This window comes from Erigeron canadensis, chromosome 2 (genome assembly GCF_010389155.1).
Source record: "Erigeron canadensis isolate Cc75 chromosome 2, C_canadensis_v1, whole genome shotgun sequence".
In the NCBI taxonomy this organism is placed as follows: domain Eukaryota; kingdom Viridiplantae; phylum Streptophyta; class Magnoliopsida; order Asterales; family Asteraceae; genus Erigeron; species Erigeron canadensis.
This window is the reverse complement of record NC_057762.1, coordinates 26,190,375-26,216,289: the sequence shown is the minus strand read 5'-3', so window position 1 is coordinate 26,216,289 and position 25,915 is coordinate 26,190,375. Positions and strand designations below refer to the sequence as shown.

Genomic DNA, 25,915 nt, shown 5'->3' with positions numbered 1-25,915 from the left:
AATTCTTTATAATTATTACTTAGATATAGAGATATAAATAGCTAAGCATAATGATCCAATAATTAGGGTTAATTATCAGATAATTGTGTGAATGTGAATTTTTTGTGTGATTTTTCTGCTTTGCAACAGTTTACTAAAAAATTCATATCTTTTAAACCGTAATGAGCTAGGAGTTGTAATTCGGACTGTAGATGCTAAATAGGGCTAAAACTTTGTAGTTCTGGTCGAAAGCTGAATCAGACCAGAAACAGGTCTAAACATGTCGTGAAGCTGTTGGAAATTTTCGGTCAGCATGTTTATGTGAATTACTTGGTAATTAAGTTGTTTAAAGGCTTACGCAACCAAGGTAACTTGATGTATGTGGTCCTTTTCTTTGAAGGGGGAGCCGACTTAGACATTACATGAACCATAGTGACCATGTTTAGGTGACCCACCTCAACTCATTGCATGATTAATTAGTTAATAGTTAGTAAGTTTATTAATTTTGTATATTTGTTAAGGTATAAAGGTGATGCAAAAATTGTTTCTTGGAAAAAATAAACTTGACTAAGAATTATCGAAATAAATATTTTTTAATAAAATTGGAGTCTTACAACCTTGAGATACACCGGGTCACCCATTTGAACAAACTCTAAGAGAGGTATAAGTCGGAGTGCGCTAGCCTTCTAAAAGTGCGGGTTTTTAATTGCGTCTATCGCAAACCTTTACCCTTGCGCTTCTTTGTGCGTTCAAATGGAGCTACCGAGCTCGTTAAGACTATACAAATGATTTTATTAAACATTATGTTATGAAGATTTGCATGAGTGTTCATACATAAACTTTTGATTCACATCAAATGCATTACCCATTTAAAGTTAAGTCTTTGCCACCCACTTTGCTAAAAACACTTGCAAGTGCTTTTCGCTCCTACGTGAGACCGTAGGCAAATTGTATCTTTCAAGGTAAATTACTACTCCGCCGTGAGACCGGTGGTAGCCTATTTACATGTTCTTAATTGGGCGACTTAAAGCGAGTTAAGAGGTGAGATCCTTGACCCGTGGCATAAGATGGAACAAAACCTTTTGAGTACGTCATATCTAGCTGATCAACAGATGAGATGATGGTATGTCAATTGGATCCTAGCCTTAAAGAAAATTAATTGTTAAGTGAATTTAACATGGGTAAATTATATTTCTGAAGGATTAATTATCGAAAATACCGATAATTGAACTTGAATCTGTTTTGTAAATGGCAACAAATCCTTCACAAAACATACACCAATCGGCTTTCAGGTCGATGCTAGAAAGGGAAATACTTTATGGAACCAACTTCAATGACTGGTTTTGTCAGCTGAAAATCGTTCTAAGAGCTGAAAAGAAATCTGATGCCCGCTATTCCGGGTGTCAATGTTACGACTGCAGAATAGGCTAAATACAATACTCGGTTCGATAGACATAATGAGGTTGTTTGTTTGATATAACTTTCATAAACTAATATATAACACAAACAAAGATACTTATGGTTAAAATCGGAAGAAAAGGATTTGATCAGTCAAAATAGGACAATTAAAATGGGACGGAGGGAGTAATATGTTTTGAACTTGAATTAGTCTTGGCATTTGAAAGAAACAGTTTTCCTTGTTGAAAACCGCTAGCGTTGCTTTGCATATGAAAAATGTTTGTTTATTGCACGAGAGGGTTAACTTTATTTTGTTGTCTTAACTTTTTTTGATTATGTTTCTATGTTAAAATTCTTTATAAATTCCGAACTTTCACCCCGGCTATAGATACACACTCTTTGCATGAGGTTTGCACCAATAAACATCCGACTGAGTTTGATTTAACCAAATAATCGTCTCTATGATGGTGGGAATATGCAGAGGTCAAAATCTCACCCACCGACATCCCTCTGTTAGAGGGTTATGTTTCTTATGTTGGCTTTGACCCGGTCGTTGAGGGTCAATAATGGGTCAAATATCTATAAATATTTACAAACTTGATTATCCATATATGAATATATTAATTTAGTTTGTACTATATTATATATTCATTTTCAATAAGAAATTAGTATACAATTCTACCTTTGATAAGTAACAAGAAAATCCATCAAATAATAATACTCTCAGATACTATGTGTTTTTTGTTAGTATAACTTACAAGGTAAACAGGAGCACATGTATATGGAGGGGCAAGCCGGGTTTTGGTACCACGAACCAATTATTAATCTATTTCGCTGTCACAATCCACACCTACAAATGATTGTTGCAAGCGATGTTTTCTACACTGATCGTCATATATATGTTTTTGCTATGCAGAAACTTACACACGTTGTTCCATATTTCTTGCACGGTTGCCTCAACTCTAGACTTCGCTGGCTTCTTCTGGAAGTGGCTGGTACATTTGGTTTGGGTCGGGGTTTTGTAGCTCTGGAGAATACTTATCCCTTTAAACGACAAGTTCAAATTTGTATATGAGTCACAAGATGAAAGATATATGATTAATGGAAATATGTAATAACAAAAGATATTTTAAGAGAACAGGATGTTGGAAAAATAATGATTCGTATTAATAAATATAATGTAAACATGATTAATAATTACTAACCTGAAGATCCTGTGGAACCTGTTAGTTGATTCAGCATTCTTGCCATTGAGATTGGTTCCCAAATTAAGGTGATTATAGATTAGATGGGGAAGAAGAGAAAACACACACACACACAATTAAGGGTGGCCGAAATTAATGATGGTGATTAAGGTCACTAATGACCTAATTATGTTATATTTATAATCATAACATTTACACTTAGCCCCCTTGGTGTTTTGTGTGATGTGCATTATAAGTCTCTTTAATTCTAATCACCTAATGGGAAACCCTATATTATGTCACTAATGGTAAATACGCCCATCGTATATTTACCGACATAAGGATTTCATTTATTTGTCAATTATCATATCAGACTGATATATGATCGGTGAAGGTCACAACTACGTGAGTCCAACATTCTCCCACTTGACCAAGCGATCATTTATCTATGAGTATCACAGTTAATCCGGCCGGGATAATACTCATTTTGTTTTAAACCGAAATCATAGCCAATAAGTACAGTCGTAGAGAAGAACATCAACTCAGGACCCCCACTAGTCAAACTATGACTCAAATTTAAAACTAATAAGCAATGATCAATTGACTAAGACAAATTTTGTTAAATAATGTCTATACACTGTTATGAGCTCAAAGTGTAACTAATAGATAAATAAAATCTGAATAAGGAGGAAAATTTTTATTAAGATAATAATGACCAATAAGTACAACATGCTATCATAATGGGTCTTTAGTAAGCCTCATCTTCGACACGTGTCCTACGAAGATTTTAGGAGGAAGACCTTTGGTCATTGGATCCATAAGTACTTATGTGTACTTATGTACTCAATACAAAGAACATTTTCCTCAATCCGTTCATATACAACAGATACTTTGTATCGAGATACATCTCAGCGCCAGTTGAACTGTTACTGTTGAAGCAAGTTACGGTAGCTGAGTTATCACAGTAAAGCTTCAATGGTCTATAAATAAAGTTGACGATTTTCGAGTCCACTGACTAGGTTCGTTAACAACATCTCATGACATGAAATTATGAACGTCCAGACATCATGGTAAACGTTGCAATCAGTTTCTACTTATGACTCCGTCAAAAGATAGGTTTGCCAGCTAATCAAAAATATATGTATCCAGAAGTAGATTTCTTATTGGAATTAGATTATCCCACTACTTCTAAAATGTCACCCCTTCTTCTATAAGTTAATGTGTAGTCTTTGTGTGACACCCCGCAAATTTCAGGTCGGTCAAACTTAGAATACTATTACACGTGACATTTCGCTACGATATGAGTATATGTGACAATATGTGCATATAGTAGATATAAATATAAATATACTTGACTTATATGATATTAGAACTTATTATGCATTTAGAAATCGTTTATATAACTAAACTTGCACATACACTAGTTACATTACTTCACTTACATAAAAATAATCCTAAGCACTTAAATAATAATAAATGGAAGTTATACTAAATATTTTATATTTATAAACAATTATGGATACTTATAAAAGTCTAGACATAACTAACTAGACATGTATATATAAACTATTAAAATAGTAGTGTACAACTAACTGCATCATAAAATACTTACATATAAAATAAATAAATATAAAAATTACACTTACAACAACAAGAGCTCAAGATTTACGGCTCATTTCCCATCCCCATTTAATATTCATTTCACTCATTTAAATTTCCTATAAAAGTAAATGGTCCCCTCACCTTTCATTATCACCAACACAAACAAACAAATCAACTTACTAACAAACAAAAGCACTCTCTCTCTCACCCTTTAGAATTCCGGCCAGCCACCCCCGTGCCGCCGCCGGACCGCCACACCAGTCACCGGAAAATCGACCAACCATCTCAAAACCATCTACAACCTCACCTCTATCCTTTTAACTGAAAACCCAACATTTTACTCTTACCATTTTCGAGTATATCCAAGACCCACCAAAAACACCATTTTTCTTCAAACATCTCTTGATCATCTTCTTTGTTGTTGTTTATTTAATTGGGTGTTTAACCTTTGGTTTTAAACACTCAAATCTTGGTAAGGATGAACACAATATATATGTTCATATATTCTTTTTCTTCTTGCAAAAATTTCATTATTTCATCTTACATATTATGGGTTATCACCACCCAAAAATAATTTATAAATATTTCTAGTAAAAGCTATATTACAAGTACTTGATTGATGATGTAAATGAGGTACAAGAGTCATGTTACTTACCTTCCTACTTATATGAATATATACGTATGTATGTATATATTTTTTTTCTATAAATCTATTTTTAAATTCTTGACCCAAGTGTACTACCTTGTAATGTTTAATTATTTCTACTGATTAATCATGAAATTCCTCAAGTCAACTAATGGCAAAAATATATTTATAAAAGATCAGATTTTGTTGACTTATTATGTCTACATATATATAATCTTGGGCTCACTCATGACTTATAGATGAGAAAGGGGAATGGAATCTTCAAAATGGTTATAAAAAGGGTTATGTAAAAGTCTTACGGATGGTTTTTGTTAGTGTACTTTTTTATAAAAAAAAAAAAAACTAGTATTAATCATTATAAAGATAAAATGGATAAATCAGATTTTTGATTCATGTTGTCTTTTTCGTGTCCTACATTGAAGTAAATGAAGATTTTTGTTTGTTCAAAGTGATATTATTTTATTACTGTAGCCTTCAGTAGTTTTACATCTATGTATATTTATATTTTATGTATATATATATATATATTATATATATTATTAGTTTGGTGATGATGTATAAAGCTAAAGAGTTTTCAAGCAAATAACATAATGAGTCCAGAATATTTTTGTTGGGTATCTCAATGGGGTCTGTACAATCAGAAAGTTTTAATCATATCATTTTTTTTTGGAACAAGGATCTATTAAATCCTCATATTTAATACCCTTGCTATGTATGAACCACTAGTTCATTAAACCATTTTTTTTTTTGGAAATATGAACTTTTACATTTACGTAAATATTTTTACTAACCGAATTATTATTCTATACAACTTTTGAAATCTGATTTTTGGAGTATTAATGTTTGTATATATATGTATCATAACAATACACTAATGCATTGGAGATATATCCGGCAACAAACCACTCGTTCGGTTCCACATGCATTAGGATACTTAGTTATGAATATGTATATGTGTGTACAAATGATTAACTCTTAAAAATCTTATTTTATAAAGTTGTACAAGTCTAACTATTCATCACTTTTATAAATATGCAAATTTCTAATGAAAGTATTTCTTTTATTTATTTATATTATTATCATCATTATTTTTAAAACCCTACAAAGTGTCATAAGTGTATATATATATATATATACATATCCTATAATAATTTATTTATGCATTTATTTATTTTAATTTATTTACATCATTCTAGGTAACATTATTTTTTTTTTTTACATATTAAATTTTATAAGATTTCAAGAGATTCTAATTTTAAATACGAGAGTTATTTATTAACAAAAGTATTTATTTATTAATACACTTATAATTTATTAAGTATATTATTTGGGTGGTGAAAAACTTTAAAAATCTAGTTATTATTTACTTAGTTATTTGTTTAAGTATTAACATTTAAGAACAATAATGAGAGAGCTATATACTTTTCTTGCACTAGGTTAATATCACAAAAACTTGGAGACTATTTGCATCGATACCTTCACGTATCCACTACTAAAGTGAGTCTTTATAGCCCCATTTTGCTTTATATATTTTTTGGGTGAGATACATGCTCTATGATTTTACATGTGAACACAAGTACTTAAAACTAGTATACATTATTTGTCTAAGTTATATTGCTCATCTATAAGCCCTCCTAATCGTGAAACGTTAGTTATGGATTTAAACGTGGGTATGTTGGATAGTACTATTTGGGTTGACACCCCCGTCCGGGTTGGTAGCGCCAACTTGACCCGTGGTGGTCGAACGGATGCATGCATACTCGTAAACTATTAAGTATTCTGAGCAAGGTACTTGTTGAGGCAAACTATATTAACTTGTCGAGTTTCGTTTCATGAGCTTAGTACAAATTGTATACATTATTTCTATAGCATTGTTGTAGGACAATGGCTACTTAAATCTTGTGGTTCACGGATAACTTTTTTTTTTTACTATTAAACCTGTGAAGCTCACCAACTTTATGTTGACAAATTTTAGCATGTATTCTCAGGTAACTAGATGCTCTGCTTTGGATTACTTGATGACGTAGGCAATCTGACGGCCTTGCCTTACTACCTTGACCTTAGGAATGACTCGTCAATTTGCTAAAGTCTTTATCTTTAATTATGTCATTTTAAATAAATGTCTAATGCTTTTACAACAATTTACTCGTTCAAGTACTGTATTTCAATTTGGAAAACAAATGTTCCTTTAATAAATTTTTAAAACGACAACGTTTAGTAGTCGTTCATTATATCTTGTGTTGTGATATTATTGAAGTCACACCCAGGTGCTAGCCCCTATTTTTAGAGGGTGTGACACTTTGGTCCTTAGCAGATATCATAGAACCTTTTATCCAATATGCTGATTCGGGATTAGATAGTTAACTCCCACGCATACCGGTGATATGAGCGATATCTGGACGAATACGACCTGAGCGTACATAATGCTTTTAGCTACTTATAAGTAAGGTATCATCCTCATTTGCTCCATTTTAATCTCAATATTTGGACTTCGGAAACAATTACATACGTCTCTTTTAATTTACTACTAAAGTTATAGTAGGTGTGTAGTGCTGCATGTTATGGCGTTCTAAGATGTGTTCAATATAAGCCTTTTGAGAAAGAATTTGAACATCATTACGCTATCTCGATGTATTTTGATACCTATGACATAAGAGGTATCACCGAGATCTTTCATGTCGACATTATGCAAAAGTAAACGCTTCGACTCACGCAACATATCCAAGTTGTTACTTGCAAGCGTAAATTCATTCACATGCAAAACAAGGATTGTAAATTTACTCCCACTGATCTTGAGATAGGTGCAATGATCCACTTGATTCTTTAGGAAGTCTTGTCCTCTTATGACTTCATTAAACTTAAGGTACCATTTTAGTGATGCTTGTTTCAACCCGTATTTGGACTTATTCAACTTGCAGACCATGTGCTCTTCACCTTATGTAATTTCAGGCTCACACGTATACGTCTTATTGCAAGTTTTCATTCAGGAAAGTGATCTTGACATCCATCTAATGTAACTCTAAATCATAATGAGCTACGAATGTCATGACGATCCTTAAGGAATCTTTATGACATACAAGAGAAAGGTCTCTTGATAATCGATTCCTTCCTTTTCAGTAAAGCCCATCGCAACCAGTTTGGCCTTATAGCGTTTAACGTTTTCATTCGGGTCTAATTTGGTTTTGAAGATCCATTTACAACCTACAAGTTTAGATTCTTCAATAAATTCAACCAAGTCCCAAACGTCATTATGCTATATGGAATTGAGCTTTCAAATTATGGCTTCATTCCACTAAGTGGCCTGTTTGCTTTAATGGCTTCTTGATAAGGAATAGGATCAATAAGCTTTCTAATGTCCTCAACTTCAGTTAAATAAGTTATGAAATCATCAAAAGTTATGGCCTTTATATGACCTAGATGATCTCTTGAGTTGATTATTAGGTTCAGTAAGGAAGATGCTTTAGCATTAATAATAAGATGCTTTATCATTAGTAGTATTCTGATTTGGAAGATTTTGATTAGGAGAAGGTGGATCAGTGATATTAGGAGCAGTGTTGAGTACAAGAGGAGTTATCGGAGGAGTAATAATAACCGACGATTGGTTCCCCCCGCTTCTTGTACTTCTAGCAAATCTTAAGTTATGATTTGTCGTGCTCCCACTGATCTCTTAGTTCTCAACAAACGTGGCATAATGCGTGTCAATAATGCTAGTAGTGTAGGAAAGACAGCAAAACTAATAACCGATAAAGAAACAAGTAAGGGATGTAGGATCCAGTTTCTTTAAGTTAGGGTTATAGAGTTATGCTTTGGCATAACAGCCTCAAACATTCATATATTTTAGACTCAGTTTCCTTTCTGTACAAGAATCTTCGGGACAGATTCCGATGGAACTCTTATTGAGTATATAAACAACTGTGCGTAAAGCCTCAGTCCAAAAGATAGTAGGTAAGTTAGTGTTGACAAACATACTTGTCACCATGTCCATTAAGGTTCTATTTCTCCTTTTAGCAACATAAATATTTGAGGAGAACCAAATATGGTGTATTGGTTACTTATGTTTTGTTCCTTTCAAAAAATTATGGAAAGAACCGGCAACTTAACCAATATCAGTATGTCAACCATAATACTCACCTTCTCTATCTGATCTCACAACTTTTATTTTATGATTAATTTGGTTTAAAACCAAAGAATTAAGATCAATAAAAGTCTGTAAGGGATCAGATCAGATATAGGTGCACATAACGTGAATAACCGTTAATGAATGTAATAAATGATGCATGTCTTGAGATGGATGCGGGATAGGGGCCACTAACATCAGAGTGAATTATTTCCAACAAGTTGGAACTTCTAGTGGCTCCTTTCTTAATCCCTTAAGCCATTGAATACATGTTTCAAAGTCACTAAAGTCAAGAGAATGTAATATTCCATCCTTTATGAGTCGTATCATGCAAACTCGTGAGTTGTGGCAAAAATGTTTATGCCACATTATGGAGGAATTCTCTAATTATTTAGGTGATTTTGTCTTTGTTTTAGTTATGTCATCAATATTAGGAGACAACAAAGACCGTGAGAAATTATGATCTAGTTCTAACTTATACAACAATCCATTCAAGAAACTACGACCAAGGAATTCATTATTATGAGTAATGGTAATCTCGTCGTAACCATGAATTATTACATAACTTTCAAGGTCTTAGACTAGAGAAATAGATACAAGGTTCCGAGAAATTCTCGGTACACATAAAGTATCCACTAGTCTAATATACTTTTAAGTATTTATATGTAAATCATAAGTCTCCATGGTTTCGACATATTATTATCAACCCTTCCGACTCTAAGTTTTCTTTGGTCATTTGATAGCTTCTGAATTGTATGGAATCCTTATGTTGAGTTAATCACATGAACCATAGAACTAGAATCACTCACACATGTATTAATAGATACATCAAACATAAAAGAATCAAATATTTCATAAAGTAATTTACCTTTCTTAGCTAGCAACACCTTGAATTTAGGGCAATCTGAGCACAATCAAAATTTGCAGTTAGGATTGCTCGTCAAGGACTTAAAGCTAGAGGCAATAGAACCATGATTAGCCCTTTTGAACTGTACTTAAAGTCTTATTATTACTGTTATTATCCTTCATCTTAATGGAATTAGCAGTGGTAGTAAGGTGAACAACTTTAGGTTGGCCCAACTTAAGACGACCATTTTCTTGAACACACATTGCTATTAGTTCACTCATCGACAGTTAATCCTTCACAGTGTCATAATTATATTTGAAGGTGTAGAAATGAGCAAGCAATGCGTCGTTATAAAGTATACAAGAAAGATGTCAGAGACTTCCATTTTTAGGACTCTTAAACTTATGAGTCATGTCAGTCATTATGTGTTCACAAATACTGCTATTTCCCTTGTTCTTAAGCTAGCATACGCTTTATACATTCCCTCAGATACTATGATTGATGAAGTTATTGACCATCATTAGTGACAAGTGATTCGCCCTTTCCCACTTTCTTAAAATTCACTTTCTGAGCTGCGGAAAAGTTAGCAGTAATAGCAGTGGGTTCATTATGGCGAATGACATAGTCAAGGTCTAGCATCTCCAAAGTTAGAGGTAATTAATCCTTACAAAACAAAGTTTGCATCAATAAGTGGCTTAATGCCTAAGTTAGGTACTACAGTGAAAATAAGAAGGATAAGTAATAGAAGATTGTTATAATAATGCCTAAAATAAGTAGGCCTAATAATAATGTTCTTATAATGACATGATTAGCTATCTAAGGCAGACTAAGTAATGTCTCTTAATAGTAATGGAACTAAAGTAATGGCTAAAATAAGTAGGCTTAATAGTAATGTTCCTTAGAATAATGAGACTATGACCATTATTATAGAAATGAAGCTAGTGATATGTAAGCTTATTGTAAACACCAAAACAATAAGCTAAAACTAGGCTCCACTTAGATGTTACATCACCTTTGGGCAGAAGTAACTAATATCTAAGCGAAAAACATGAGCTTTAGGTTCATGCAACACAACACTTATCTTTTGACCTTTGGGCACAAAATTAAGCATCGTGTATATTATGCATGAAAAGGAGTTCCTTTTGCTACACATAACATATTAAATCACCTTTGGGCAGAATTAATACGCTAAGTGATTATTATGCTGAAGGAAAAGAAAAAACGCAACACAAGAATCATATTTGACCTTTGGGCACAAACAATGAAACCATGTATTAGTGCGAAGCCCCCAAGCATTACGGGGGTCCGGGGACAGCGCCCCTGGAAGCGGGGTCCAAGGGGCAGAGCCCCTGGCTGGGGTCGAGCTGTTATGGCAAAAACGTCTCAGAAAAAATTATTTCTGAAAAATTAGAGACAAATTTGACCATAAAATTATGGGGTTATTTTAAGGCCGTATATTTTCAGATTTCGATAAAGACTAAATCAAAAGACGACTTAAGTTAACTCAAGCTCAAATTCAATAAAGACTAAATCAAAATCGACTAAAATTAATGTCGAATTCAATAGAGACTAAATAAAAAAAAACGACTTAAGTTAACGTCGAATCGAATAAAGTCTAAATCAAAATTTAATACACGGTCAAATTTAATAATGCAATAAGGTCGAGTAATGCTTTATATTTAGCTCGACTAGTATACTTTTAGGTCGACTTGGAGTAAATTAAATTGAGGTCGAAAATGACTAGCAATTAAGGTCAAGTTCGACTAGGAAATTAGATCAAACTTGACTAGCTTGAGGTCGAAGTTAGACTAGCATTGAGGGTCGACTAGCACCACAATTTAAGTCAAAGTTCGACTAGTGCAAGATGAGGTCGAGCTTAGGAGGTCAAGCTCGAGGTCGAGCTAAGGAGATCGAGCTCGAGGTCGAGCTAAGGAGGTCGAGCTCGAGGTCGAGCTAAGGCAGGTCGAGCTCGAGGTCGAGCTAAGGAGGTCGAGCTCGAGGTCGAGCTAAGGCAGGTCGAGCTCGAGCTTCATGAGGACAAGGCTAGCTTCATGAGGTCGAGGCTAGGTAGGTCGAGCTCAGGCTTAGGTCGAGGTCGACTTGATGCCTAGGTCGAGGTCGAGCTTAGGCTTAGGTCGAGGTCGACTTAACATATGTAAGGTCGAGCTTAGCTTATGTTTAGTGGTCGAGCTCGACTAATATGGTTAAGGTCGAGGTCAAGCTTAGCTAGAAAATTAAGGTTGAGCCCGAATTTGATCATTAAGGTCGAGCTTGAACGTTAATCATTAAGGTCGAGCTTGACTTAGACTTAGCTGAGGTCGAGCTCGAGCAAAATTAAGTAAGGTCGGGCTCGTGTGAAAACACGATTTAAACATCAAGATTAAGAATAATTAGGATCAAACTCAAAGAAATTAGATGAGTTTTATCAATAACACGAAGAACACAATTAAGATTCTTCAATTTTTTAAGAAAAAATGAGGCTTTTTATGATCAAACTTATAACCAAAACCTTATTACCGTTTATTAAAATCACGTTTTTAATTTTATAAACCAATTTTTTGGTTTTAACAATAATACGAATCAAGAAAACATAAACCTTGCTCTGATGCCAGATGTTGAAAAAATAATGATTCGTATTAATAAATATAATGTAAACATGATTAATAATTACTAACCTGAAGATCCTGTGGAACCTGTTAGTTGATTCAGCATTCTTGCCATTGAGATTGGTTCCCAAATTAAGGTGATTATAGATTAGATAGGGAAGAAGAGAAAACACACACACACAATTAAGGGTGGCCGAAATTAATGATGGTGATTAAGGTCACTAATGACCTAATTATGTTATATTTATAATCATAACATTTACACTTAGCCCCCTTGGTGTTTTGTGTGATGTGCATTATAAGTCTCTTTAATTCTAATCACCTAATGGGAAACCTTATATTATGTCACTAATGGTAAATACGTCCATCGTATATTTACCGACATAAGGATTTTATTTATTTGTCAATTATCATATCGGACTAATATATGATCGGTGAAGGTCACAACTACGTGAGTCCAACACAAGACATACGTTTTAGAATATATGACAAGACCAATACCAACGAATAAAAATGAGACATAGTATAACCAGTCCACCTGCAACAATTATACTGACAAAGCCATGAGACACAGAAACGGGTTAGGAGATATTTGAATATGTACGATTTTTGTAACCCATTAATGTAGCCAGAGCTGGTCCTGATGATATTAGTTCCCAGAAGTAGTTCCCAGGAGTCCAGGACAAGCCGAGATAAAAGAAAGCCTCTAGCCCCTAAGGAATTCAGATACATACAAGTTTTCCTTTTTTCATGATAAATGAAGACTAAGTAGTAAAATTACCCGCACTTCGTTGCGGATGTTTAAATTTTGTTCACGGTTTACCGTAAACATAATTTTAAGAAAAAAAAATTATTTAACATTTGATATGAATAATTAATAATTCATAATTTTAATAATTACATTTAATTACTAATTAATACTTAATAATTAATAATTTATATTTATTAATTAATAAGTAATTCTAATTAACAGATCCTGTTAATAATGTCTAATTATCATTTCTCTCAATTTGGTGATTATTAATATTTTTATATAATATATATTACTGAATATCTAAGTGTCATCGCGTGTGACCCTGTAGGCTTAAACATTTTCAGACATGCGTTTATTTAACGTAATTATATTCCAACACATGCTAGTTTCAATTACAAAAAAGGAAAAGTTTTGACGGTCAAACTAAAATAGAACAACGAAAACGTCGCGTCCAAATAAAAAAATACATTTTAGTCCATTCTTGTTTTAAGTAGTGTTGCCCTAGTTGCATATGTTTTAAACCTTCTCTCATTTTCTTGAAAAAAAAAATGGATCCGGATGGCGGCGGCGGAAATCACGTCTTCTTTGGCGACGTACTAGAACGAGCCATAGAGTATGTTGTTTCGTTGTTTATTTATGTATGTATGTATATATATATGTATATCTATACTACACACAGAGTTAAATAATAGGTTTATTTGAATAGTATTTTGTTTGTTTGTTTTGAAATTACACTGTAGATCGTATCAGCAGAACAACAACCCGACAGGAGCACAACTAACCCAAGCGGCAGCATTTGTCGGGGTATCCAGAGAGCAACTAAGATGGAAGTTCGCACGCTATGTATGTTTTATTATATAAGAATCACTTTTATTAGAAATTTGTGGGTTTACAAGAAATTAGTATTATTATTAGGGATAATAATCGGTACTGCCAGCAGCACTGTACTTCTCTCACATTAAATTTTTTCATTTATCACATGATTAAATAAATAATCACCCCCACCCCCTGATTTTAAGGCTTGCAGTTTCAAAAATTGGAACTGCCGGCAGTACTAATACTATCCCCTTATTATTATTATTATTATTATTATTATTATTATTATTATTATTATTATTATTATTATTATTATTATTATTATTATTATTATTATTATTATTATTATTAACGTCTCATTAATTTTGTATTTGAAGGGTGTGCCCGATGTTGCGGCGGCGGCGCTTGTAAGTTTTTCAATCGTTATTACGATTATATGATTTTATTAGATTACTAGAAGATTATTATTATTATTATTATTATTATTATTATTATTATTATTATTATTATTATTATTATTATTGTTTTATTTTTTTATTTTTTTTTTATAAACTGCCTGTCTCTTTTTATTTTATTTTATTTTTTATTTTAGGGTAATCCCAATGCCGATGCGGCACAACAGCAACAACACGGAAATCACGTCTTCTTTGGCGCCGGACTAGAACGAGCTATAGATTATGCTGTTTCGTTGTTTATTTATGTATATATATACATATATATATATGGGACATTCAAATAAGAACAGTTTTAAAATAAGAACGGTGAGAACACTTAAAAAACATCATTTTGATGCATTAAAAGTCCATAAAACTAACATAGTGCTTAACTAATTATCATTATTTAAGTGTTTAACAACACATTGATCCGTCAAAATCAAAAAAATCACGTTTTTTAGTGGATGCATTATTTTGAAGAATATGCATCCAAGATAGATACAAAAAACATGATTTTCTTGATTTTGACAAGCCAATGTGTTGTTATACACTTAAATAGTGATAATTAGTTAAACACTATGTTAGTTTTATGGACTTTTAATGCATCAAAATGATATTTTTTAAGTGTTTTCACCGTTCTTATTTTAAGACTCTTCTCACTGGAATGTGACTCTTCTTACTGGAATGTTACCCTATATATATAGGGTAACATTCCAGTGAGAAGAGTCTTAAAATAAGAACGATGAGAACACTTATAAAACATCATTTTTATGCATTAAAAGTCCATAAAACTAACATAGTGCTTAACTAATTATCACTATTTAAGTGTATAACAACACATTGGCTTGTCAAAATCAAGAAAATCATGTTTTTTGTTTTTTGTATCTATCTTGGATGCATATTCTTCAAAATAATGCATCCACTAAAAAACGTGATTTTTTTAATTTTGACGGATCAATGTGTTGTTAAACACTTAAATAATGATAATTAGTTAAACACTATGTTAATTTTATGGACTTTTAATGCATCAAAATGATGTTTTTTAAGTGTTATTTGTTCTTATATTTATATATATATATGTATATATATATGTATATATATATATATGTATATATCTATACTACACACACAGAGTTAAATAATATGTTTATTTGAATAGTATTTTGTTTGTTTGTTTTGAAATTACATTATAGATCGTATCAGCAGAACAACAACCCGACAGGAGCACAACTGACCCAGGCGGCAGCATTTGTCGGGGTATCCAGAGAGCAACTAAGATGGAAGTTCGCACGCTGGAGATTTAATGTATGTTATTATTATTATTATTATTATTATTGTTATTGTTATTATTATTTTTATTATTATCATTATTAACGTCTCATTAATTTTGTATTTGAAGGGTGGACCCAATGCACCACCAGCCAATGCAGTTGGGGGTGAAAATAATCAGGGCTAGCAAAGGATGGGAATAGTTTCTTTAAGTTCAAAATGTTGTCTGCCCATGAGGCTACTTTATTTGTAGTGACTTTGGTATTGACTTTTATGTAGTAATCATGTCCTCTCTGTTATGGTTTGGCACTATTATATGTATGCATTTCTCGTATTGATTCTATTAAGTCCTGATGTTGGGTTCAAAAGGGGATTGGAACCCAGAAGTGAGTACAGATTTTCCGAGTTCAATCCTATTCAAACTCGGGCCTGAATTCCTAATTTTTTTTGATGCTTCGCACTAACCATTTTATCACCAATTATGTTGAATTCCTAAAAGTTGTTTGGCGTTTGTCTTCTTCAGCGCAGGTTGCCGATTCCTTGAAGCAAGGGCATCAAGTGATGGTGTTTGTTCATTCACGCAAAGACACCGGATAAGCTGGTAACAGTTTTCTAAAAAATGAGAATCCTTTATCAGTATAAAATGGTTTATTATGAACTGAAGTGGAACATTACTGATTGTCTTACCAAGAAAATTTATAGATTTTTTTATAATCTGTAAAACCCAAAAGTTGAAATTATCCACCGTCACAAGCTCCACATACATGTTTGATGGCTTCTCTGTGTTCATACTTTCCCCTACTTCTTTGATCTTCCCTAATGGTACTGAAACCTGCACAAACATATATTATGTCAGCATACTACTTTAGAAATCGTCTAAGCATATGTGCCCAAGATGTAAATACTTTTGAGGGTCCCCCTACCTTATATTGGAACTTTAACACTTCCAATGCCGCAGAATACGTTTTAATGGCCCTTTTACTGCACAATCCTACCCTTTCAGTGGAAATGAAGAGGGTTCCAGCGATTGGACCAGCTGTAGTGTATATGTAGCATCGAGAAGCATGTAACAACTTCTCACAGGGAGTGGTACTGAAATTTTTACAGAAGATTACTCCTTCATGGCCGATTGGTAGGATTTTGACACCATAGCTCAACTTGTGTTTCACAATTTGTAATAGTTTGGGTCTAAGTTAACTGCAACAACAAGAATAAGAAATCTGTTAGATTTGATGAGAAAAATAGAATGCATGTTTATCATAATTTTTAACTTAGCTGCAAGATTATCTTTTCTTTATATACCATTAGTTTTGGAAGTAGTAGAAACAGCGTAAATGGGTTGATATGGTTTAGACAGAAGTAGCCCCCTTGTTGATATCATCGGGATGCCAATGACGACATTGCTTGACAGTTTGTTATCCATAGCTTGACCTCTGATTGTTGTGATTTGGCTATATGCTTAGAGCTGAAGTTGCTTGGTAATGCCTTCTGATCATAATAGTTATAAGTAGGAAAAGATGCAACAACTTTTTGTTGGATGAGTCATCCATGTGTCAAGCTTTATGGTGGTTTGAATATGAAGGTAAGAAATCAAATCTGATTTAGTAGATTCACCCCTTTTGACTTGTGAGCTCATTTTAGGAGGGCCATGGGCTAATTTCATTTATTGATACTGTCTCTTATGATAAGATTTATAAGTTTGTTCAGGGGTCTATGGGGTGGGCCTGGGCTTGGCTAAGGAAGAGATTACCTGCGGCTATGGAAGATGGTAGTCAACTGCAACAGCTCATGTCCATGTTCCATCCTCTTCGTCTTTCCAATGAGCTGGACATGTTGCTAAATGTTGTTCGTTGGATTGGGGCCTGGCCATGGCGTTTCTAGTAGAAGACGTCAAAACGAGGTTGGACAGCTAGAGAGACTAGAACCACCACCAAAAGACTTGCCTGTATGCTGATTCCTTACCCACTTGAACTCAAAAACATCATCATTTAAAAATCTCTATTTGTCTAAAATTAGTTGATTTCATTGTTGGTTTTTACTCTTAAAGTGGGGATGTATGCATTTTGATTGTCTTTATTCGATCATCTTTCCATTTGCTTGGAAGATGAAACTACCATTGTATCTTAGTTCTAGCCTCTGTAATTACTTCAAATGGCATAATTTCCACTTGAAGATATGCATCTACAGCAACGCACTGCACTTTTAAAGATAAAAAAGCACCCATTGTATATAAGTTTTTCACTAATAAAGAGTCAAGACCAACATCCATGCATGTACTGTATTAGATAAAACTTCACATTATTTCTTCGATTAAGGTAAAATAAGGATGGAAATTTTCATAAATTTAGGAAATATATTAACATGATTTAAAAAGAAATCAAAATTAGGTTACCAAATTAAAGAAACAAGCATCATAAAATGTTACCTTAATAATTGAGTGAGTCAGGTATGTCCCATATTATAGATGGACAATCAATTGTGGGTCAATTTTGATTGTTGGTTATTGAAAGAAAACTAGAAATCAATCACAAACAACCTGATACAATATCAGGTTTAGACACACCACGAATCGAATGATTATTATTATTAGAGTTTTGATTTAGTCTTTACAATAAAATGATAATCACTTATAGAATGATTATCAGATGAAGAACAAGATATATATATATGAATACAGATATATGAAATATATAAAGAGAGTATATCGATCGATATAGCAACAGAAATATCAAATGGGGTGTTAACCCAAAACTCTAAATCGTTTTGTATATATAGCCATCATAACTTCTCTTTTCTTCCCTCTTCTTTCATTTTCTTCACAAACAGTCCCTCCAGCTTTGGTCTCCTTTCTTTAGCCCTCCAACTTGTAACCTGTTTACTCATACAACACAAATAAGTAATAAACCAACACATTTATCTTTTACCAAATTTAACTTGCAACAAATGTTAAGTCTTATACTCTTAACATCCCCCCTCAAGTTAAACTTGGTAAGCATCATAAAGATTAAATTTTTCAAGATATATACTATGTAGTTTTGAACTCAAGCTTTTTGTTAGTAAATCTGCAGGATTATCATCAGTAATAATCTTAGTAACCTTCACAACCCCTGAAGCAATTTTTTCTCTTACAAAATACAAATCAATTTCAAAATGCTTAGTCTTTTCATGAAACACAGGATTATGAGCAATCTGTATTGCAGATTTACTATCACAATATATACTAATTGGTAAAGCAGTTTTCAGACTCAAATCTTTTAATAAGTTCAAAACCCAGAGAATCTCACAAGTAACTGCTGCTAAAGCCCTATATTCTGCCTCTGCAGAAGACTTTGCAACAGTTGTTTGTTTCTTACTCTTATATGAAATCAGATTATTGCCTAATCTCAGCATAGAGCCAGTAACAGACCTTCTTGTACCAAGACATCTTCCCCAGTCAGAATCAACATAGGCATGAAGATCAAGCTTATCATTTTTGTTAATATATATTCCTTTACCTGGAGAGCCTTTAAGATATCTAAGTACCCTAAGACCCATATTAAAATGATCTTGCAAAGGTGCATGCATAAATTGACTTAAACATTGCACTGCATAGCTTATATCAGGTCTGGTTAAGGACAAATATATAAGTTTTCCAATTAATTTCTGATAAACAGAAATATTACTCAATGGTTTAGACTTGTTAGAATCAACAGGCATAGTAATATTGATTTCAAGAGGAGTTTTGAAAGGTTTACAACCAAGTAAACCAAAGTCATTTAACAATTCAAGACAATACTTTCTTTGTGAGAGACAAAGACCTTGATCAGTTTCAACAACTTCAATTCCCAGAAAATATTTTAAACTTCCAAGATCCTTAATTTTAAACTTTGAATTAAAGAATTCCTTCACTTTGTTGATCTCAGAAATACTATTACCAGTTAACACAATGTCATCAACATAAACAAGCAGAGCAACAAAGATATCCTTTTTATTTATGGTATACAAAGAATAATCAGACTTAGACTGCACAAAACCATATTCAATCAAAGCTTTAGACAACTTATCATTCCATTGTCTTGGTGCTTGTTTTAAACCATAAAGAGACTTAACTAACTTGCACACTCTATTATCATTTTTATCAAAGTAACCTTGAGGTAGTTTCATATAAACATCTTCTTTAAGATCACCATATAGAAAAGCATTGTTAATATCAAGTTGAAAAACTGACCAACCTCTAGAAACAGCCAAGGTTAACAAACATCTAATTGTTACCATCTTAACTACAGGAGCAAATGTCTCTTCAAAATCAATACCAACTCTTTGATTATAACCTTTTGCAACTAATCTTGCCTTATATCTCTCTATCTCTCCTGTAGATTTATATTTAACTTTATATACCCATTTACAGCCTATTGCTTCTCTGCCAGGAGGCAAAGTAGTTATCATCCAAGTACCATTTCTGTTTAAGGCTTCCATTTCAAGATTCATAGCATCTACCCAATTTCTATCAGAAGCAGCTTCCATGTAACATTTTGGTTCAATGCTTTTATTAAGATTAGAAGTAAAACATTTCATTTCAGAACTTAATCTAGAATAATTCACAACTTTATCTAACCCATATTTAACTTTTCCTTCTATAACAAAATCATTCAATCTTGTAGATAAAGTTTTGTGTCTAGTAGACCTTCTAAGATTTTCATTTAAACTATCATCATTGTCACCCTCAGAATTGATATCATCATGTTCAGGATAACCAAGTGCTGCCTCACCATTATCACTGGTAGAACTACTACTACTACTTTCATGATTGGTAGACAAAGGACTGCCAGAATCATATGAGTGTGTAGATGGACTTCCAAGTGAACCTGGGTGGCTGTTATCACTTGTTACCCTATAATTAGCAGCCTCCTTTTCATCATTGGGTATAGAAATATCCTCAAGATATGGTGTATCAAAAAAATTCTTATGATTTATAGCTTTATTAATTTCAAAAGTATCATAACTCTTATTAAATATCATAGTAAATGGAAAAATATTTTCATAAAATTTGACATCCCTTGAATAAACAGAAGACTTTGATTTTAAACTAAACAACTTATAACCCTTTTTTGAATTAGAATACCCAATCATAACACACTTTTCAGCCCTAGATTCAAACTTATCAGACACATTCAATTTTGTTGAAAAACACAAACATCCAAAAACTTTTAAATGAGTTAAAGTAGGTTCAGTTTTATACACCATTTCAAAAGGAGTTTTTCCATTAAGAATAGAAGAAGGAGTTCTATTTATCAGATAGGTAGCAGTTAAGATACAATCACTCCAAAGATATAAAGGAATTCCCCCCTGAAACATAAGATACCTAGCCACATTAAGAAGGTGTCTATGTTTCCTTTCAGCAATACCATTTTGTTGAGGGGTATAAGACATAGAAGTTTGATGAATAATTCCCTTACAAGTGAACAAATTATGCATTTGTTTATTAACAAATTCTGTACCATTATCACTTCTTACCACCTTAACTTTAGTTTGAAATTGAGTTTCAAAAAGATTAAGAAAAGAAAACAGATTGTCATAAACCTCAGTTTTGTTTTTAAGCATAAATGTCCAAACTGCTCTTGTGAAATCATCAACAATAGTTAGAAAATATTTATGACCTTCTTTAGATTGAACTTTATAAGGACTCCAAACATCCAAATGAATTATATCACCCAAACATTTAGTTTTATGTTCACTCAAAGGGAATGGTTCTCTTGTCTGTTTAGCTTTATGACATACATCACAAGGTTTCAAATTATCATCAGTTAAATACAATTTATTTTTAAAGACAGTTAAGGCTTGGTCTACAGGGTGTCCTAATCTTAGATGCCATAACATTTTAGATTCACAAGGCAAAGAAGCAGAATTGCAAACAGAAGAATCATCATAAACATAAAGACCACCCTGCTCACTACCAGTCCCCAGAAGAGTCTTTTGATGAAAATCCTGAATATAACACTTATTTTCATCAAAACTAACCTTAAACTTATTATCTCTACAAAGCTTATGAACAGACATAAGATTAACAGAGTAATCAGGAACCACAAGAACATCAAACAAAACAATCCCATTGTTAAGATGCAAATTTCCAATTTTTTGAACTAAAGCACATGTACCATTAGGATGTCCAATTTTTAAACCTAAATCAGATATGTCAACAGTATTAGTTAATCCCTTTTCAGAAACAGTCATATGTTGATTAGCTCCAGAATCAATAATCCACTTAATTATAGCATGAAGCAAGAAAGCATTACAAGATAAGAACCATGAATTACTGCACATAGGAATACCTGCCATATTGGCTTGGACAGTTGAAGAACCAGTCTTAGTCTCTATAAGACTAAGAAGTTTAGAAAGTTGGTCTGCAGTCAAAACAGGTTGCACAGAACTAGAAGCAGAATTGTTAGAATGGGAAGAAGAAGAAACATTTTTATCCATATGTGCATTGTTATTTGAAAATTTACCACCATATTGACCATTCCTTTTATTAACCAACTGAAAACATCTTTCAACAGTATGACCCACTTTATGACAATGAGTACAATTCAAATTAGGATTAGGTGGTCTAAAAGTTCTTTGAGATGGTTCAAAAGTCCTTTTTGATTCAAAATTGTTATCAAAGGTTCTTTTTGTGTCAAAAGGTTTATTGTTATTGTTTCTTGAGAAATTAGTTCTAGCAGCAAAAGAAGAAACATTGTTATTAGAATTTTTATCAGAATACCCTCCCCTATGTGATTTTTCCCTTAAAACAACATTAAAAGCAGTTTTAACAGAGGGGAGAGGATCTCTCATAAGAAAATTAGACCTAACAGACATATAAACATCATCAAGACCCATCAAAAACTGCATTAATTTCATCAAATCAGTATGAGTTTGCAAATCCTTAGCAGCTTTACAAGAACAAGCAGGCAATTTAACAATAGCATCAAACTGTTTCCACAAAGAAGTTAGCTTATGATAATATTCAGACAGACTGGAACCATTTTGAGAAAGAGAGTTGATCTTTTGATGTATATTAAAAATAACAGAACCATCAATCTTATCATAAGTATCTTTCAACTCTTGCCAAACAATAGCAGCATTCTTAGAATATATTTGACCTAGTGTAACATCTCGAACTTTTTAATTAACGGTTGACTTGAGTCGTTAAGTCAACACAATGTGTTCGTTAAGTCTCTAGGGGATTTAATGCTTGGATATGTTTAATATGGTTTAAATGCAAGGATCTAATGCCTTAATGGTTGATGTGAATAAGTGTTTAAATGTAAAGTTTAAATGTAAACCTAAAAACGGAATTAAGAGTTTTGTATCAGTTTATTTGCCCCTAATATCTGATGTGACTCATTTTATACATATTTCCCACGTTGTTTTAGACCATTTATGTTATGTTTTATAGACATTCGTACCTTTATTTCGATGCTTTATGGTATGTACGAGTGGTTTCAGGTTCGTAACAGGTTTATGGAAGAAAATGGCTAAACAACGGCTTAAGAGTGGTTAAGACTAGCTTGCGGATGTGTTTAGTGGATGTTTAAATGAAGAAAATAAGAGTGTCAATGTCTAACTACCGTTACAAATTGTTAATGGGAGTTATGAAGATCAAAGGAATTACATTGCTCCTGTAACGGCAGTTACAGGTTTCTTAACGGGAGTTACAAGCTGATTCTTAACGACCGTCAGATGGAAGGACTAGAAGTGCACATAATTGATGTTAGCCCGTGTAACGGCCGTTAATCATCAGTAACGGTCGTTATTCGCTGTTACATATAAATATACTGATTGGGACGGGTTTTAGGCATCTTAATCACTTTTTAGCACTTAAAAACCCTAGAAACGCATAGAACTAATAGGAGGCTGATATAGGTCGAATTCCTATCATCTATTTGTTCAAGAATATCAATCTTTATTCAAGGATTCATTATTTCTTTCCGGATTCATCAAGATTATCGGTACAATATGATTTCTTTCAATATTATTTGTGATTTCTTGGTTATTATGAGTGGCTAAATCTTATTTGCACCCGCTTGGGTAGTGAACATGTCATAAGGTCGATTTTATGTTACTTGCAACTGTTGACCTAGGTTTTTATGTTTAATTGGAGATCCGCATTTATTTGAATTTATATATTGTTTTCATCTTTTATATTTATTGATTGATAATTGTAAATTAGAAGTTCGGAAGAAATCTATGTCATTGTCAATTGGTTTATGAAATGGTTAATCGGTCTATAATTAACCTAAAGTCGTTGGAGTTCGAAAGAAACTAGCGATAAAGATTTTAAACAATTAAATTCATTTTGAGTGTGTAAACACTTATGATAGAGGAATCTGATTAGGTGAATAAGCAGTTCGGAAGAAAGCTTTAAAGATTGAATCATAAAAATCAACTTATGTTCTTAATGCTTAATTGTTTTGAGTAGAAATTATATGCGGAAGCAATAACTATATCAAGAACAATTAAAGTTTCAAGTATAACGGAAGTTCATCTTGTCTATCTTTTAAGTCGTTCAACAAATGCAAGTAATGTTTAGACCCGATGATTGGCATGTAAGTTGATCCAAGTAGGTGCCCATTTTTTTAAATCATTGTTTTATACAATCAAAACTTTCTCTCTTGCGAATAATCCTGCAGGATTACTAACTTTTAAATTGACTTTTGCAACGTGACAATTCGGTCACAAAACCCGTTTTAATTTGAATTACTTTATGGTTAACGATTACTTAATAAGTCCTTGTGTTCGACCTCGGATTTACCGAATTAACTATACTTCATGCGATCAGGTTCACTGCCTGTGAGTGTGTTGTAGTCAGTTCTTTCGTAATTCGTGTTTATAAATTTTATAACTGGATTTTACACATCAATATCAGAAAATTAATCTCTAAGAACCCTAAACCGCCCCTTTCCTCCTAGAGTGATTCTCGTGCGATTTCTTGCGTTTTTGGGTGGATTTATGATCAATCGATGCACGTATTCGATCCGTTTATCATCCTCCAAGGTATAGATCGAAATCCTTACAGAATATTAGTCATATTCATCCATATAGTTCGTCCATACCTGGACTTGTTGAGTATTGATTGATAGGAAACGTTTTTGTTGTTAGATTTGACGATTTCAGGTCATTCGGTGATTGCTATTGCAATCAATTGGTATCTAGAGATTACCTACAAGTATGAAATCATTGTTAATGTTATTTTAATGTTCAAATATGACCAACATAGGGTTCACACCTGGTCTTGAGGCTTGAGTTGGATTCGATTGCGTTTGTGAGCCGATTTAGGTCAAATTGGGTGTCAAATCAATTGTATAATGTGTGTAATGAATCTATAGATCAATTGATGAGTTCATAAAGTCAAATGATTCATATTTTGGGTATATATGAACTGTAGAGGTCGTGGTTGTCAGCCGTGTATGTTTGATGATCGAAATTGCTTTCAAAACGATAAGGATTTCAGGGCCTGATTCTGTTGTCATATTGCAAAAATCATCTCTTTTTGATATTAATGAGTTAAGAGATGAATCTTATATTTTTGAAAAGGTCTATGAGTCCCTAAATTTTATATGAACAAATTTTCCTATGATTTTACCCAGAGATATGCGAAAAATGTTGATTTCCAAAAGTGGTCAGGTTTCCGATGAATTCTGCAGACTTGTCTTGCAAACATCATAACTCGTTCATTAGGAAACTTCAGAAGTCAAACTTTATATTCCTGAAAAGGTCTTTGAATTCCCTACATTTCATAAGAACTAAGTTTTTACTCATTTGGTCATCTAGAGGTCGAAAAGTTGCCTGCAAGTGAAGGGCACCAGTCAGTCAGTCGATCTGCACATCATTTGCGACGCACAAGGTGGGATGTGCGGCGCAAATCGTGCCCAGACCTCACAAAACTTGTTGTTTGGCTTATATGTCGATCTTATACTCGTTCTAGGTATTCGGGAGCACTTAGCAAGCACCGTAAGGCTTATGTAACTCATTGTAAGTTGAACCAAGGTAAGATACACTACTTTGACACGCTGAGGGTTCAACATAAACATGGTTTTCATAATATAACTTCCATAACGGTAAATTGGTACTTATATGTATTCGGGAACTTACGGGAGGTTATATGGGCTATGCAAATTACCAATGAGGCCTGATATGCAGTCCCTTTGATATGTGATGATCTTATGAAATGTATTGAGGTGAATGAAATGAATGACTTATGATGTAATGTTTATGATATGTATTGATGATGTATGAAATGTGCAT

The 25,915-nt window shown here is 33.0% G+C and overlaps 1 long non-coding RNA gene across 1 annotated transcript; it reads right to left on the bottom strand.

The window, feature by feature from the left end:
• Positions 1-2,015: 2,015 nt before the first annotated feature.
• On the bottom strand, positions 2,016-16,205 carry LOC122590228. Its single transcript, XR_006322423.1, has 3 exons — positions 16,118-16,205; positions 12,853-12,917; positions 2,016-2,421 (listed from the first exon to the last, which is right to left on the bottom strand). It is a non-coding gene; the product is annotated as an uncharacterized LOC122590228 (long non-coding RNA).
• Between the last annotated feature and the right edge of the window lie 9,710 nt (positions 16,206-25,915).